Raw genomic sequence first — 19,996 nt, 5'->3', positions numbered from 1 at the left:
CTAAGCTTTAGCAAATCATGACGAATAGTCTTATCAATCTTTGTGGTGGACTTGACCAGTTCAAAAGCATGTGTACTCGATCCCTTTAGTCCTATCCTTGTTCACATAAGGAATTAGTCTTAATTTTCCAAAGATGAAAATTCTCATCCATCATACAATACAGCTTGTATGATTCCAAGTTTCGGTCCAATTGAAACTTGGATGATGAGAACCTTTCCTCATTTGGTAAATTCAGACACTACCACAAATGAGAAAATCAAACTCATATTTCCATTATTGCTAGAAACATACAAACATCATATTTCCATAAATGCCATTGTAAGGGGATATAATATAAAATAAACTAAACAAAACTTTTATTTCTTTATAAAATGCGGAAAAATATTCCTTCTAATGCATCTTCAAATGAAAACTATGCTATTACATATTTCCTAGCAATCTATCATAACTTTTAAGTAGTAGCTCAAAAATCCGATCCTCGAACCATGCGATAGAAATCCATCTTCGTGATCAGATTCAGCACACTCCACTTTTAACCTTCCTTTTGCTCGATCCTGCTAAACATCAAGATGCAATCTAGTCACATCATGTAATAGGAATCAACAATTAGGAACTTTAATAAAGTCAGATAGTGGACTTACCTAAAGCCCAAGTCAACCATTTTGTCTCTACTTGCTTTCAAATCTTTCAAGTATTCAGGGCAGCTTCGCTTCCAATGTCCCTTCTCATGACAATAAAAACATATAGACTCTGTGGGAACGGTACACGAGACAATCACAGACTTAGCCTTTCCCTTTACCTTCCGGTTAACCGGGTTGACCAAGGTCGATCCCTTTCCATTGGGAAAAGAAAGCTTTTCTGGACTATCAATGTTACCATTATCCATGTCCATGGAAGTTTGAGAATTTGATCTTTCACCAATATTTACTTTCCCAGTGCGCCAAAGCATTTATGATTCAGCAGCAATGAGCAAATAAGAAAGATCAATAAGAGTCATGTCGTGATCTGTCACATAGTAGTTCTTAATGAACTCATTATATGACTTCGGAAGTGTCTGAAGAACCTAGTCAGCAGCCAACTTCCTTGAGATATCGACACCTAACATTCTCAACCTGTCAATGTGTGACTTCATTTCTAAGACATGAGTACACACAGGGTTTCCATCTTTATTTTTCATTGCCAGTAGGGTTTGAGTGATCTTCAACTTTTCAAGTCTTCAAGCTTGTGGGTCAGGGAGAATAAATGGAGGAGGTGGAGGAAGTGAAGCATGATGTTGAGGGACATCATCTTCAAGAGGAAAGCTTGTTCCAAGCGATTTGGGAAGATCATAGTTGTCTGAACCAGACATCTATAATGGAAGATAATCAAGTTAGTTGATTCAAGTCCTTAATATAACACCCATATGAAATATTAAGGCTATGACCCAACACAATATTTTATAACTTGGAAAAGGGATGTCGTAATCGAAGCTATAAAATATTTGAAGGTAGGCGAATGATGATTCACCAATTTCCACCATGAAAAAACGAAATAATTTATTAGGTTTTAATTGGATTTGAAACTCCTAGATCTTTTGAGATTCATTGAACTTTTCAATGGCATGTTTCAATCTCGATTGTGCCCTCTCAAGTTTTGTGACTGGGATGCCGAGGATCACAAAACAAGGTGTGAATAACCATACTAATTCACTTGGTACCCTTAATATTATCACCTAGTCAATGTGCCGGTTAACCACACATGCTCCATTGATCTATGACAAACATTAATTCACCCTTCGTGATCCTTACTAGTCCAAGTTAGTGTGCCGGTTAACCACACACGCTCCACCAACGAATTGGTAAGATACAAAGTGTGAATTCCATGGGCTAGCACCATGTTCACATTTTTCCTAAAGTAACTAAGATTAGGAATTAAAAAATATTTAGTTACTTTATAATAATCATTATACTTTTAATGAGAATTTAAAGTCATTGTTCTACCCGTTCGGCTAACGACCCTCCACCGATCAAGGAAGCGGTGGGTGAGAGTGGACACCCATTAAGCTGTCATTTTATAGGCAACAACCTTATACTCCCCTTGTAGACCGGCTTCGTGAATGAGGCCTACTAACGGTAAAACGACTTATTCTTATACATATATATAATTATTAACCATTAATCTTATAATAGTATAAGGGTAGAATTTTAACTTTTAAAACTTCTAAGGTATGGAATTAAAGTTTGTGTGAGACTTTACAAATTCCAAAACTTGAGGGCAAGTTTTGAACAATTCAAAAACTTTTGGATATTCATAACTTATGAGTTTTAATTAAGTGTTTAAAACTTTTAATGAAGAGTCTCTTGGAAATCCATAACTTGAAGACAAGTTATGGAGTCCATAAAAACATTTATTAGAAAAAACTCTTCAAAAGTGTAACTTATGACTTCTTAAAAAACATTTAAAAGAAAAAACTTTTGGAATTCCATAACTTAAGGACAAGTTATGGAGTTCATTCAATGTCATAAAGATCAAGAATTATACTATCAAACAATTTGCACATAATTCCTATGATCTATCAAAACTCATAAGTTCATGAACATTCATAATCAACAACTTTCAAGAATCATATAAGCATATATAAACTTGAAACTTTGATTATAACTTTGAAATTGGTCCACCATCATCATTACCACATCAAAAACAGGTTTTATAAGTTCAAAACAGTTTAAGGTAATGATTCTAGACCAATTCCAGCACCAAAACTCAAAAATCTACACTCAGGCCTGCCAACTCGTCGAGTGCATGAACTGAGTCGGCGAGTTGGTTGAATATACACATGGACTCGGCGAGTACCATGAAGGACTCGGCGATTCGGCTATGTAGAATGCAGTTTTTTGACATTTTTTAGCAATTTGCATCAAGTATTCAAGAAAACAAGCCTAGGCTCTGATACCACTGTTGGGTTTTGAGTATTCTAACACTCCTATGGTGTGCATGCAACCCTATAAACCTTGGATCTATGTTTTCTTCTAAAATACATGCAAATAATAATTTCCAAGGTTTCTTCCTAACTAGCATAGCATAAGAATTATGAATCATAAAATTACTAGTATAAATACATAGCTTTTTTGATGGTGGTTAATTGTTTGGAGTTTGAGAGCCTAGCACCAATAATGTGAATGCCTCAAGTGGAATCACAAATCACCACAAACCTTGGAAAAACCTTGAGAGAATAATACACTTATGAAGAAATCGGCCACCCTTAGTTCTCACACAACTAGTTGCCATTTCTTGCAATATGTGCATCCTTATATAGTGTGGAGGATTAGGGTAAACCCTAATAACCCATGTCTTTTCCTTTCCAAGGATCCATGGGTTAAAAGCTCCATGGATCATCCATGGACCCCCATGCATGCTTAGCCCATTCCTAATGAGTTGAAGTCCACATTATATAAAATGCAATAGCCCATGTTTAATTAGTCTTCCTTTTAATCACTAAATTAGTTCATAATTAATTTAAGACTAAAACTAATTAAATAACATGACTTCATATTAATATATTATAACTTATAATATATTAATAAATCATAAACATACTCTTCTCATAAGATTATCCATATAAATTGTTCGTGTGAAGTGCAACCCAAATGGACCATGCCGGGTCAGGTCAAGTATATACTAAATAAGTTATGGACTTAGACACCTTATCCAACACTTTAAGTCATCACTCCCACCAAGCACTAGAAACCATTCCTTGGTCCTTCGAAGGTACTTAAGAATATTCTTGACTTCGGTCCAATGTGCTTTGCCAGGGTTGCCTAGATATCTGTTGACCATGCTCAAAGCGAAGGCCACATTAGGGCGAGTATAAGTCATAGCATACATAATCGAGCCAACTGCCAAAGCGTATGGTACTCGACTCATTTCTTCTATCTCCACTTCGATACTCGGACTTTGACTCTTACTCAACCTGGCATTACTTTGGATTGGTAACTCTCCCTTTTTTGAATTCTCCATACTAAAACGTTTTAGTACATTGTCCAAGTAAGTGTTTTGACTAAGACCTATTAGTCTCTTACTTCTATTTCTTACTATCCTCATTCCCAGAATATAGGCAGCCTCACCGAATTCCTTCATAGTGAAGCACTTCCCGAGCCAGGACTTAACTTCCTGCAGTTTCGGGATGCCGTTTCCTATAAGTAGTATGTCATCGACATACAATACGAGGAAGCTTAGAATACTCCCACTAGCTTTGACATATACACATGATTCATCCTTGGTTCGTAGAAAACCAAACTCTTTGACTTTCTCATCGGAACAAAGATTCCATCTGCGAGACGCTTGTTTCAGTCCATAAATGGACTTTTCAAGCTTGCACACTCTATTGGGATGCTTCCCATTGACAAAACCCTTTGCCTAAGCCATGTAAACATCCTCAACCAACTTTCCATAAGGAAAGCAGTTTTGACATCCATCAACCATATTTCATAGTCATGAAATGCAGCAATGGCCATCATCACCTTAATAGACTTTATCCTGGCAAACGGTGAGAAGGTTTCATCATAGTCAACTCTGGGAGTTTGAGTGAAACCCTTCACAACTAATCGCGCCTTATAGGTGTGCACATTCCCATCCATGTTGGTCTTCTTCTTGAAGATCCATTTGCACCCGACCGTCTTACGACCTGGTACATTCTCAACCAAATTCCAAACTTGGTTGTCATACATGGACTGAATCTAGCTGTCCATCACCTCTATCTACTTCGCATCTTTAGGCCTGCCATAGCTTCCTTATAGCTGTTAGGTTTGTCCAAATTTATTAGCATACTATCACTAACATACGTATCCCCTTCATTAGTAATATGAAAACCATATAACTGGGGTTGAAACCCAACTCTTCCGGAACGTCTATGAGGTAAGGACTCGTCAATCGGTCAATCAGAGTTTCCTCCTTAGGCTGAGTGCCAGCGATGGAGGTTCCTTCATCACTTGACTCTAGAATCTATTCAAGATCAATTTCCCTCTCACTATCCCCTTGGCTTATGATTCTCGTTCTTGGAAAACCCCTCTCCTCACGTCGAAGACAACATTGTCACTTGGTTTATAGAAGAGATATCTAAAGGACTTCTGCAAGTAGTCAATGAAAATACACCGTTCACTACGAGGTTCGAGCTTGTCGTGAATCTCTCATCTTACGAAAGCCTCGCAACCCCAAACCTTGATATGTGACAACGAGGGAGCTTTCCTTATCCACATCCCGTGAGGTGTTTTGGCAACCTTCTTTGTAGGAACTAAGTTAAGGATATGGACACCAGTTTCTAAGGCATACCCCTAAAATGAGATAGGTAGTGAAGCACGACTCATCGTGGAACAAACCATGTCTAACAAGGTTCGATTACGCCTCTCAGCCACACCGTTCAACTGTGGTGTACTAGGTAGCGTCAATTGCGAAATGATTTTGCATTCCTTGAGGTAGTCTAGGAATTCAAGACTTAGCTACTCTCTTCCTTGATCGGATCGAAGCATCTTGATTTTCCTGCCCAACTGATTTTCGACTTCTTATTTAAACTCTTTGAAATTTTTAAAGGTTTCTGACTTGTGCCTGATTAAGTAAATATACCCATATCTGCTATAATCATCGGCAAAAGTCACATAGAAGCGGCTCGCATCCTTTGTGGTGGATATAAAGGGCCTACATACATCGGTGTCTATGAGATCCAATAAACCCTCACCCCTTTCACAAGTGCCAGTAAAGGGTGACTTGGTCATCTTTCCAAGTAAACAAGAGTCACACACATCATCGTCCATAAGGTCGAATGACTCCAACACTCCATCCCTTTGGAGTTGGGCTATGCGTTTCTTGTTGACATATCCTAGACGACAATGCCACAAGCATGCTGTATCCATACTATTGGAAGAATCAACACACAAGACATCATTTCCTAAGTTATCTACTACCATCACAGTTTCATATATTCCATTACAAGGCAATCCTTGAAAATATAAAACACTATTAAGATAAGGATAAATAGAACCTTTTTCATTATCAAATGAATATCTAAATCCTTGTCTATATAAACCATGAAATGAAATGATGTTTATTGCCATATCTGGCAAATACCAACAACTGTTTAAATCTAAACCTAATCCATTACTAAGCACTAACGAATATACTCCAATCTTGGTGATAGGCGATGATCTTCTATTTCCCATGATTAGATTTATCTTCCCATGCTCCACATCCTTATTTCTTCTTAGTCCCTGCAAATCAGAACATATGTGAAAACCACATCCTGTATCAAGAACCCAAGAAATAGTATGTGATGAATCATTAGATTTCATAGTGTAAATATCTGCAAAGGATGGATTGATCTTCCCATCCTTGATAGCTTGCAGATATTCTGGGCAGTTTCTCTTCCATTGCCCTATCTTGTGGCAGTGGTGGCACTCTGCCCCCTTAGGGTTAGATTTAGGTTTAGCAGAACCAGCCTTGGTTCCACTAGAAGACGTAGCATCTTGGGACTTTCCTTTGTGGTGGCTCTTTGAGGGAGGCTTCCTCTTCTTATCCTTCCCTTGCCCTATTGCCAAGACAAGGGCAACATCGAGAGTTGGAGTTGATGCAATAGACTTATCTTTGAGATTGCTCTTAGTAGTCCTTAACAAGCCTTGAAGCTTGCTTAAAGTGACCTCTTCCTTATTCATGTGTTAAGTCATGCGGAACTGGTTGTAGCAAGGAGCCAAGGAGTGAAGGATGATATCGATTGCCAGCTCTTCATCAAAGTTAAGATTTAACTTTAGCAGGAGATCAACATATCTCTTCATCTTTTGAAGATAAGCGGTAAGGGACTATCCATTACCCATTTAGGTAGTGATCATCGAAGTGATGATCTCATACCTTTCCTGCCTCGCACTTTGTTGGTACCTGTCCAGCAAGTCTTGAAGCATTTCATAGGGATACATATCCTCATAGGACTTTTGGAGTTCTGCAGCCATGGTCACTAGCATGATGCAATGGACTTTCGTGGCATCACGCTCATGGGCCTCAAAGGCGGCGATCTCTTCAGCAGTAGTAGTGTTGAGGTTGATTTCCTTCAGCTTCTCATCAAGGACATACTCTTTATCCGCGTAACAAGTGACCATTCGGATGTTGCGGATCCAATCATTAAAATTGGACCTGTCAAAGATCACTCTCCCACACAAGTTCATGAGTGAGAACGAGCCGGAGGATTTCGAGCTGGAAGCATTGTTGTTGTTCGACATCTGAAAAGGAAAAAAATAAATTTGATTAGAAATGAATCCCAATTAAACACCCAAATGAGAAATTAGGGCTAGGATCCAACAACATTATTTACAAATTAGAAGAGGGATTTAGTAATCTAACATGTAAATAATTTGATGGTAAGTGAATGATGATTCACTAATTCTCCACCGTGAGAACGAAAAAGAGATTAAGTTTTAAATGAATTGAAAAATCCTAGATCTTTTGAGATTCATTGAACTTTTCAATGGCATGTTTAAATCTCGATATGCCCTCTAGTTTGTGACTGGGATGTTGGGGATCACAAAGCGGGTGTGAATAACCATGCAAATGTACATGGTGCCCTCATTGTTACACACACCTATGCGATGTGCCGATTAACCACACACGCTCCAGCGAACTATGACAAACAATGAGTCACCCTTTGTCACCTTTGCTTAGAACCCAATTAGTGTGTCGGTTAACCACACACGCTCCGCTAACATCTTAGCAAGGGTACAAAGTGTAATTTCATGGAATTGCATCAATTCACTTTTGCCTAAAGTAACTAAGATTGGGAATTTTATAAAAAAATTTAGTTACTTTTATAATTCATTATACTTATTAATGAGAAAGGGTTTCCCTATCCTACACGTTCGGCTAACGACCCTCCACCAATCAAGGAAGTGGTGGGTGAGAGTGGACACCCATTAAACGACCATTTTATAGGCCATAACCTTATACTCCCCTTATAGATCGGCTTCGTGAATGAGGCCTACTAACGGTAAGACTAGCGTTTAAGTTATATATATATATATATATATATATATATATACACACACACATATATATATTAATCTTATAATATTATAAAGTATAGGGTTGAACTTTAAACTTGTAAAATTCTAGGGTTTGAAATTTAAATAGTTCAAATTAAACATTTAATCATAAAATTTAAATTTCAAAACTTGAGGACAAGTTTTTGAAATTTTCAAAACACAAAGGATCAAATAGAAAATAATTTAAATTAAACAATTAATTTAATGATTATCTAAATTTGACCTAGTCAATTTTATTTACAAGATAATTCAACAATTAATTCAGATAATCAAATATTATCAAATAAGGAATTTATTATTCAAACAATTGGTAATTATCTTTTGATTTGGTAAGGATAATCATAAAACAACAATAAAATTCAGATTTTATTAGTCAAAAATGATTTAGGTAATTATCCTTAAGAAAAACAGCAAGAAATCCTAAAAATCTCTCTATCTGACAGCTAAACTCGTAGAGTTCACATTGGAACTCGTCGAATTCATCCAACTCGTCGAGTTCCTAATGGAACTCATTGAGTTCATTAGACAGACAGTCCAAAAATCAAATTTAAATCATGAATGAACAATCAAGGCATCAATAAATAGAAGCCAAACAAAGGTCTGATACCACTGATGGGTTTGAGCTAAAAGAACATCCTATGTGCTCATGCAAACCCTAATGCTTGGATCTTGGTTTCTCTATTGTACATGCAATCATCCAAGACTTTCAAACCCTAGATCTAGTGTATATAATCGAAATTAACATAACAAAACATATCTAGATGATTAACTTGTTGTTGATTGAAGATCTTGAAGCCTTGAGAACTTTAGCACCTCAAGTGTTGTGCCTTTAATGAATCACAAACACCAATAGTAATTGGAGGAAGCAAGAGAGAGAGAGGGAAGAGGAGAATTTTAGCTCTACGACTTCTAGGGTTCAAGTGGCCGAAAATCCCATGCCCAAGGGTCCTTTATATATGTGTAGGAATTAGGGTTTCAGTCATTATCCTTATCTGGTTACTTAGCCACCAAGCAGCCCATAAGATAATTCTAGAATACCTATCATGAACAAATTCTTAAGGCTTTATCCCTAGAATTCGTCCACCCTATCTATTAGGGTTTCCTTGCCTAACTTTGTAACTATCACATAATTACAGTTCAGCCCCTTAAGTTTAATTAACTTCTTTTGATCAAAAAACTAATTCTTAATCAATTATTGACCAATGTTAATTAAACAAATATGATTTCTCTTTTAATATATTATTCTTATAATATATTAATAAACCATAATCACCTCTTTCTATATTATTCCTCCAGTCAAGTTGCTTTGGTGAAGGCTATCCAAAAGGACCGTGCACAACCGGGTCAAGTACATACCAAATATAGTTATGGACTTAGACACTAATCCAACACGATTGACACTTCCTTTCACGATAAACTCCAGCTGCTTCAACCACCCTCTCGACCCTCTTACTTCATCATGATAACCCCATGTATCTCCTCCATCATTCTATTCATCTTCTCGTAACAAAACCCTAGCCTCCGGCACCGGTAACTAGAAGCGGCTCTACAAACCCTAGTAGAGACGGCGACTTGTGGTTTCTGGCACCACCGTCGTCAAACACTAACATTTATGGTTTCAAACACCGCCTTGGATCTGTGAGAGATAGAGAGAGGAAGAAGAAAAATGGTGTTTCAGATTAATGTGAGTGTGTGTGTGTCTGTGTGTGTGTGAGAGAGAGAGAGAGAGAGAAAGAGAGAATCAATTTTTGGGTTTTGTGTGTGTGTGTGTGGTGGATGGTGGTCAAAAAAAGAAGAGGACAGGAGGGTAATTGGTAGGCGGTTCTTCTTCACCATTGAACAATGCCGATAGCGACTGTTTGTGATATGGGATTGCTTCAGCTGGCAACGGTAGTGATCAGGAGGTGGTTGGGATGTCTTGCCATCGAAATAAAGGGGATAAAGGGGGTGGAATCGAGGGAGGCAGCAACTATGGTTGACGTTGTGTTTTTCTGGTGATCGAGAGAGAGAGAGAGAGGTAGGCTCCTTTATATTTTTTTAGTTGTTAAAATAAATAAATAAATATTAAATTTTAAGAGGAATAAAAGAAAATTGAAAAATAAATACCCCAGGGGTATTATAGTCATTTTAATTTTCGGAGGGACCATTTTCACATATAAACCACTCCAAAAGGACTATAAATTCACAAAACTCAGGGTTTGGACTAAAACCCCAAAATTTGTATACTACAGGGACCATTTTTGCAATTTTGTCTATTTTGAAATATGTAGCTTTCATATGTGACATTTCTCTCTCTCTCTCTCTCTATATATATATATATATATATATATATATATATATATATATATATATATATATATATAATATGAGGCCATCATATTTTTTGAGACATGGGGATAGAATCGTAGCCATTCATTTTAGAGATAAAAAAAAATATATTTTTAAAATGTAATATAAATGAAATTTTTCGAAAAAAAAATTAAATATTATTTTCATCATTTTTTTATCCAAAGAAAATAAAACAAAATACTGTTTTTTTAAATATGTGAAATATTCTAATAGAATATTATACTGTAAATATTCAAATATAATTTTTAGAATATTACAGTATTCTACTAGAATATTAAACTATAAATATTCAAAAAATTCGAATAAAATATTACAATATTCTAGAAAAATCTAAAAATTCAAGTACAATATTAGAATATTTTAACATATCCACCAATTTTTGTAGAATACTAGAATATTCTAACATTCTATAAATTCGATATAATTATTCACAGTATAACATTCTATTAGAATATTTCATTCATTTTTCGAAGAAAAAGGTGATTTTTTTAGTTTTTTTTATTTTTTGTTTTTTTCAATAAATTAAATAACAAAAATAATATTTAAGAAAAAGAATTTTTGGATTTTTCATATTATTTTGCATTTTATAATTTTTTTATTTTTTTATCTCCAAGATGAGTGGCTAGGATCACATCCCCTTGTCTCACAAAATTAGCATGGTATCAAATAAATAAATATATATATATATATATATATATATATATATATATATATATATATATATATATATATATATATATATATATATATATATATATATATATAAGATACTTTCTACAAAATGATATTATGATTATTTGGCATCTTGTTCACAACATCGATGAAAAAGTAATATTTTTTTTTTTGAACTGTAGAAAATTTTATTAAAAACTAATAAGAGGATAGAAAAAACACATTACAAGAAAATTGAAGCTAAAACAAGATTTTGAAGCCAAATGGTCCAAACAAACTTAGCGTTACTATACCTATTGAAAATAAAAAAATTAAAAATTAAAAATTAAAAAAAAAAAAAAAAAACTCGATTTCAACAATATCATTGAAAATAAGAGATTTTCTTGGTAATGTCGTTCAAAAGACAATGGAGTTTCAAAAGTTCCAAGGACACCAAAAATCCAATAACACTACTACATCGAAAGATTTACGTCGACCGTCTCTCAAATGAACATAATCAGACCAAGAGATTAGATCTGAAACAGAAATATGCTCATTAAATTAAACATCCCACCAAATAGCAATCCGACTCCAAATATCTTTCAGCTCCCTGAATCCTGCAAAAAGATGATCAATAGTCTCAACAACCAAGTGGCACACCAGGCACATAATTGAATGCACCTCAATCCCACGATACGATAATATCTCCCTAATAGGCATACGCTTCCATATAATCCTCCAAGTAAGAATATTGAGCTTGATAAGAACTCAATTATTCCACACGGTCTCGACACCACTAACCAGGAGTGTGACAACTGTCACCTTCTGGTCAAGTCAAAGTCAAAGAAAGTCAATGAAAGTTAAGTTGGTCAACTCAACTAGTGCTAATATGTAGGGATTTCTTTATGTTTATCAATGTATGACTCGAAGTCTTAATGCAAAGTAACACTTGAAAGTTTCAAATGTTCAAAAATTCTAAACCCTAATCAGTCTGAGGGAAATAACAACTTTATAAAACACTATTATGTACCCTTCAGGGGTGTATAACACTCAAAATAGGATGTAACTAAGCCAACAACCTTCGATCTACGAAGAAAAACATTTATAAGGGCCTAGGACAAGGTCTATTTCAATCTCTCCAAGTATGTGAAATCTCTCCCAGGCCTTTCTCGAAAACCTCTCTTAACTTTTCATAATCAACCAGGGCATCTCGACCCTTAATTCAATCAAAAACCATTCAAAACGGGAAGTTGCTTAAGGAACAGCCTTATTAGGATCGGAACCATCTTTCGGTCCGGAACCATCTTTTGGTCCGGAACCATCTTTCGGCCCATAACCATCTTTCGCTCTGGAACCCTCTTTCGGTCTGGAATCATTCTTTCAGTCCGGATCCACTTTCAAATCGAGATTCCTTGCCCAATTTTCCTCAACCACACGACTCTAAACTAGGAGAAAAACCCCGTAAAACAAAAGAGCCTTCATGATCCGAAGCCATCTGAGTCCGAAATATGATGAATCTGAAATCAAGTGACTCCACGCACCCCGGAATCTTCGCAACGACTCCGAAACTGGCTATTCGACTCCAAATGTAGCAATTTGACTCCGGATTGGGCATATCGACTCCGGACTCACCTCTGTAGTCAGCTAGAATGTAACAACGCAAATTTTCAAATAAATTTTTCATTTAAAATAAAATGATTTTACTCAACCAATAACATTTATTCCATGTTTCACATCAAATACATATATAAAAAAAATCCCCAAGATCTCAAATAGCAGCAGTGTGTATGCATCATGCCTGCGCCTTCCCACGGTCCTCGCTAGTACCTGAAACACATACATAACAACTTGTAAGCATAAATGCTTAGTGAGTTCCCCAGTATACGACTTACACATATACGCCTTTCCAGGCCCTGACCTTCCGGTCCACAATACATTGCCTTCCGGCCCGTAACATAATCGCCTTCCGGCCCATAACATATTGCCTTCCGGCCCGTAACATATTGCCTTCCGGCCCATAACATATTGCCTTCCGGCCCGTAACATATTGCCTTCCGGCCCATAACATATTGCCTTCCAGCCCATAACATTTACGACACATAATACATTTAATCTAGCACACATAGCACATATATCATACATCATACCTGACCTTTCTATCACATAACATATCGCCTTCCGGCCCGTGTAAACATACATATCATGAATAGCAACTACCTTTCTATTTATAGCATAAATAACACATATCATATTCGACCTTCCGGTCTCACAGTCAACCCTTCCGGGTGTAGTATAGTGAGAAGACTCACCTCGTGGTAATGAAAACTATCAACTCTTGAAACCACTCGCACTCGATCCGCCGATCCGCAGACTCCCTATAATACCATATACCCTTATTAATACTCTTATCATCCAAGACAACTGACCCTAAGAAATTACATGCAGGTCAACTCTGGTCAACGGTCAACTTGACAGGACTCGTCGAGTGCAAGGGCGACTCGACGAGTCTAGACGTCCTCCCCAACTTTCCCTGTTGTTCCCTTTCTACTCGTCGAGTATCCCCCTTGACTCGACGAGATCCACGTGGAAGAATCGCGGGGCCACCCCGACTCCACTCGCTGAGTCTGAAGAATAACTCGGCGAGTCCCAATAAATCTTCAAGCCACTCGCCGAGTCTGTTCATTGGACTCGGCGAGTCCATGCCATGCAGTCAATCAAACTGCTTCCTGAAATACGTATGGTCCCGAAATGCACAATCATGGGACCTTCTGGACCTCTAAACATCCTATTACTGGGTTACAAACGTTTGGATAACAATATAATAATCCATCTAATCACCAAATGGGTTTCATAAACCCTAAATTCGTGCACACATCAATATAGAAGAAATGATCCGAAATATTACCTGGATAACACCCTCTCTGTGTCCCCAAACCTCAGAACTCGATCCCCTTGATATTCCTTTGGCCAAAACTCTTGTTCTTCCTGCCTAACAAATTCTTCAAGGTCCCAATAGCCTTCACTCCTGTTCTAGAAGTCCATAGACGCTTAGGGTTCTTCTCAATCGGCCAAAAGACGGACAATGACGGCATATGGGACGTTATATACGATCCAAAACCAAACGGCTAGGGTTTCTGCTGAACAGCGTAGACTCGCCGAGTCCATATCTGGACTCGTCGAGTCCAGTCGCGAACCCGCGACCAAGTCTGGGGCCCTACTCGGCGAGTCTGGCTCCAACTCGCCGAGTCCCTTCCTAAAATGCCCCAAAATAATATTAAAGCAATACCTGAAATTCTGGGCTGTTACAACTCTCCCCCACTAGAACTAGACTTCGCCCTCGAAGTCACACTCTGCGAATAACTCCGGATGTTGCTCCCGCATCTCACGCTCCGGCTCCCAAGTCATCTCTGATCCTTTCCGGTGTTGCCACTGAACCAACACCAGAGGTACCTCCGTGTTCCGCAGAACCTTGATCTTCCGATCCCTGATAGCTACTGGTCTCTCGGCGTAATTCAGGCTCGTATCCACCTGAATATCCTCTAACGGAACCACTGCCGATTCATCGGCTATACACTTCCTCAACTGTGATACGTGAAAGGTATTGTGAATCTGTCCCAACTCTGCTGGCAACTCTAACCGATAAGCTACCCGACCTACCCTTGCAATCACACGGAATGGACCTATGAACCGGGGCCCCAACTTGCCCCTCTTTCTGAACCGGATCACTCCTTTCCAAGGAGAAACCTTCAGGAGAACGAAGTCGCCAACCTGGAATTCAAGCTCGGACTGGCGCCTGTCCGCATAACTCTTCTGTCGGCTCTGGGCGGTCAATAACCTCTGCATCAACACTGCACCCAGTCCCGAAATCGATGCGTCGCAATATACAACAAAATCTTCCATCCCTTCCGGGAGGGCTAATACCGGGGCTTCACACAATCTCTGGCGTAGTGTCTCGAAGGAAGTCTGTTGCTCGGGTCCCCATGAGAATGTAACACCCTTTCGGGTCAATCTGGTGAGCGGTACTGCGATCTTGGAGAAGTCCCTAATAAACCTCCGATAGTACCCCGCCAACCCAAGGAAACTCCTGATCTCGGAAGGTGACTTCGGTGCTTCCCAACTCATCACTGCTTCCACCTTGGCCGGATCGACCAATATCCCTGACTGATTAACAACATGTCCAAGAAATTGGACCTCCCGCAACCAGAAGTCACATTTGGAGAATTTTGCATATAGCTTCTCCGACCTCAGTACCTCGAGGACCTCTCTCAAATGTCCCTCATGCTGCTCTCTAGTTCGCGAATACACTAGGATGTCGTCGATAAATATAATCACAGACCGATCCAGCATCGGCCTGCATACCCTGTTCATGAGGTCCATGAACACTGCCGGGGCATTGGTGAGCCCGAAAGGCATCACCACGAACTCATAATGCCCATACCGCGTCCTGAATGTTGTCTTCTGAACGTCCTCATCCCGTACTCTTACCTGATGGTACCCTGATCTCAAATCGATCTTGGAAAACCAAGATGCCCCTTGCAACTGATCAAATAGATCGTTGACCCTCGGTAACGGATAGCGGTTCTTGACCGTCACCTTGTTCAACTCCCGGTAATCAATACACATCCGGTGTGAACCGTCCTTCTTCTTGACGAACATAATCGGTGCTCCCCACGGCGAGCTACTCGGCCGAATAAATCCCTTCCCCAGCAACTCCTGGAGTTGCGAGGACAACTCTTGCATCTCTGGAGGTGCAAGACGATAAGGCACCTTCGCAATAGGCGCAGCCCCCGGAATCAGATCGATACCAAACTCCACTTGCCTCGCAGGAGGTACTCCCAGCAACTCCTCGGGAAAAACATCTGGAAACTCACGCACCACTGGAACCTCCTTCACTGTCCTCGGTCTCTCGGAAGCCTCCCGCGTATCCATCACATACGCCACAAAACCTTTACATCCCTGCTGTAGGCATTGCCTCGCCCTAGCGGCCGAACAAAAAGCTGATCCTGAACGGGTACCCTCGCCGTATACCGTAAGAACTCCCCCACTAGGGTCTCGTATAGTCACCAGCTGGCGCTCACAGTCGATGACAGCGCTGAATCGGCTCAACCAGTCCATGCCCACGATGACACAGACATCCCCCATCGCAATAGGAATTAGGTCAATCGGAAACGCAACCCCGAAAATCTCTAGTACGCATCCCCGAAGAACCTCCGTGGCACAAACCACCCTCTCGGCCGCTATAGAAATGCTCAGAGGCCGACTTAACGGCTCACGACTAATGCTGATATGCTGACTAAAAGCTAAAGATACAAAGGATCTACTCGCACCCGAATCAAATAACACTAGGGCAGGCATAGAGTTCACAAGAAAAGTACCTACACATACATTAACATAAGCATAACATTTCGACTTTAAAGTAAATACGTGAATTACAGCATACCTACCACAACATCGGGCACAGCGCGGACCTCCTCTGCAGTCAGCTGAGAGGCTCTCCCACGAGCCCTCGGGGCCTCGACCTTCGTCGGTCGGGTCTCAGTAGTCCTGGTAGTCGGTGTAGATCCCTGACGAAGCTGCGGGCACTCGGCCTTCCGATGGCCTGTCTGGTTGCAGTGAAAGCAAACCATAAACCCCTTAGGGCAATCTCTGGCAATGTGTCCCTCCTTACCACACTTGTAACAACCACCAGCTCGACACGCCCCCTCATGACTCTTGCCGCACTTTCCGCAAGTGCGGCCCTTCGGACCTCCCATCCTCGAATCAGCGGACTTGATCCGCTTGGCTGCCGGCTGAGACTGAGTCGGCCGCCGATCCACCTGCCGAGACTCGGCCTCCTCCCTGGCCTGGGTCTCCAACTCGATCTCGCGCTTCCTGGCGTTCGCCTGAAGCTCAGTGAAAGTACGATAGGTGGAGTTTGACACAAACTCCCGGATATCCCTCCTCAGAACGCCTAAATACCGGCTCATCCGTGACTGCTCCGAAGACACCAGCTCTGGGCAGAACATCGCCCTCTCGTGAAACTTCCGTGTGACCACTGCAACGGAATCAGTACCCTGCTTAAGGGTCAAGAACTCCTTAATCAACCGTTCCCTCTCCACTGGGGGAACATACTCGTCCCTGAACATCTCAGTAAACCTCTCCCATGTCACCGCTGTAATCTCCGCCAGAGTGAAGTTCGCCGTCACGAACTTCCACCAATCCTTCGCTCCCAGACGGAGCTGGTTCAAGGCGAACCGTACCCTCAGATGCTCCGGGCATGAGCAAGTGTAGAAGCATCCCTCAATGTCGGCGATCCACCTCATCGCAGCAATCGGGTCCTGCGTCCCATCGAACTCAGGGGGTTTCGTGTTGCTGAATTCCCGGAACAACAACGAATCGCCCCCCTTGCGGCCTGGCAGCGGCCACAGCTGCGGTAGCGACAGCGGCTACAGCATCAGTCAGTGCGGCGTACCGCTCCTCGAACGTCTCCATCAATGTGGTCTTAATAGACCCAAACATCTCCGGGATCTCGGCCCGGATCGCTGCAGCTACCTCCTCCTGGATCATCTGACGAATATCCTCGTCACTCACGGTGCTCGAACTCGCCCCATGACGTGTGATAACCATGATGTCTCTGAAATACAGCATAAAATTATCAGAGACTCCATCAAGTACTATTGTACTCGATAACGCAACCCTACTCAGTCTCCGATATCCAGGGATTCTTACTTGGGTCTTCCACCGACCCGGTGCCTTCGGTAGTACGGGCCCAATACTACCGACCACAACGTATCAGTATTTGTCCCCAAATCTTCCTCCCCAAACCCCGAATAATGAGTACTCTACTTCTAGTATGCACTATCTACTTGCACGCTACCGAATATCTCATATAAGTAACCTCCCTAGACTAAGGCATCACAAAACAGGCCATTCTAGTCCTATCATGTATACCTAGTCTTCTAGCATGCATAACAATTCATAATTCAGTGCATAACAAAACATTGTAAGGTATTCTGGGGATCTTTACCGTTCGGGCGCTGGCTGATCGTACACACTGCTCCGTTCTTGTTTACCACTTTACCATTTATAAAAAATTTATGTCTTTATTATTTATTTATTTTTTTAAAAGATTTTTCCTCAAATCCTCGGTTTGAGTTCAGTTACACCCGAAGGTACACCCGAATCCCTCAAACGAAGGCTCTGATACCAATTGTAACAACGCAAATTTTCAAATAAATTTTTCATTTAAAATAAAATGATTTTACTCAACCAATAACATTTATTCCATGTTTCACATCAAATACATATATAAAAAAAATCCCCAAGATCTCAAATAGCAGCAGTGTGTATGCATCATGTCGACGCCTTCCCACGGTCCTCGCTAGTACCTGAAACACATACATAACAACTTGTAAGCATAAATGCTTAGTGAGTTCCCCAGTATACGACTTACACATATACGCCTTTCCAGGCCCTGACCTTCCGGTCCACAATACATTGCCTTCCGACCCGTAACATAATCGCCTTCCGGCCCATAACATATTACCTTCCGGCCCGTAACATATTGCCTTCCGGCCCATAACATATTGCCTTCCGGCCCGTAACATATTGCCTTCCGGCCCATAACATATTGCCTTCCGGCCCATAACATTTACGACACATAATACATTTAATCTAGCACACATAGCACATATATCATACATCATACCTGACCTTTCTATCACATAACATATCGCCTTCCGGCCCGTGTAAACATACATATCATGAATAGCAACTACCTTTCTATTTATAGCATAAACAACACATATCATATTCGACCTTCCGGTCTCACAGTCAACCCTTCCGGGTGTAGTATAGTGAGAAGACTCACCTCGTGGTAATGAAAACTATCAACTCTTGAAACCACTCGCACTCGATCCGCCGATCCGCAGACTCCCTATAATACCATATACCCTTATTAATACTCTTATCATCCAAGACAACTGACCCTAAGAAATTACATGCAGGTCAACTCTGGTCAACGGTCAACTTGACAGGACTCGTCGAGTGCAAGGGCGACTCGACGAGTCTAGACGTCCTCCCCAACTTTCCCCGTTGTTCCCTTTCTACTCGTCGAGTATCCCCCTTGACTCGACGAGATCCACGTGGAAGAATTGCGGGGCCACCCTGACTCCACTCGCCGAGTCTGAAGAACAACTCGGCGAGTCCCAATAAATCTTCAAGCCACTCGCCGAGTCTGTTCATTGGACTCGGCGAGTCCATGCCATGCAGTCGATCAAACTGCTTCCTGAAATACGTATGGTCCCGAAATGCACAATCATGGGACCTTCTGGACCTCTAAACATCCTATTACTGGGTTACAAACGTTTGAATAACAATATAATAATCCATCTAATCACCAAATGGGTTTCATAAACCCTAAATTCGTGCACACATCAATATAGAAGAAATGATCCGAAATATTACCTGGATAACACCCTCTCTATGTCCCCAAACCTCAGAACTCGATCCCCTTGATATTCCTTTGGCCAAAACTCTTCTTCTTCTTGCCTAACAAATTCTTCAAGGTCCCAATAGCCTTCACTCCTGTTCTAGAAGTCCACAGACGCTTAGGGTTCTTCTCAATCGGCCAAAAGACGGACAATGACGGCATATGGGACGTTATATACGATCCAAAACCAAACGGCTAGGGTTTCTGCTGAACAGCGTAGACTCGCCGAGTCCATATCTGGACTCGTCGAGTCCAGTCGCGAACCCGCGACCAAGTCTGGGGCCCTACTCGGCGAGTCTGGCTCCAACTCGCCGAGTCCCTTCCTAAAATGCCCCAAAATAATATTAAAGCAATACCTGAAATTATGGGCTGTTACATAGAGTCAAGTCACGCCACAATAAGCGAGGGCTTACCCTCTTAAATCATGACCAGAGAAAAATATCACTTCACATCGTATCTTTTGTACAAAACT

Source organism: Lactuca serriola, chromosome 2, assembly GCF_051521515.1.
Source record: "Lactuca serriola cultivar US96UC23 chromosome 2, Lser_US96UC23_V15, whole genome shotgun sequence".
Taxonomy (NCBI): Eukaryota; Viridiplantae; Streptophyta; class Magnoliopsida; order Asterales; family Asteraceae; genus Lactuca; species Lactuca serriola.
Note: the sequence above shows the minus strand (reverse complement) of the source record.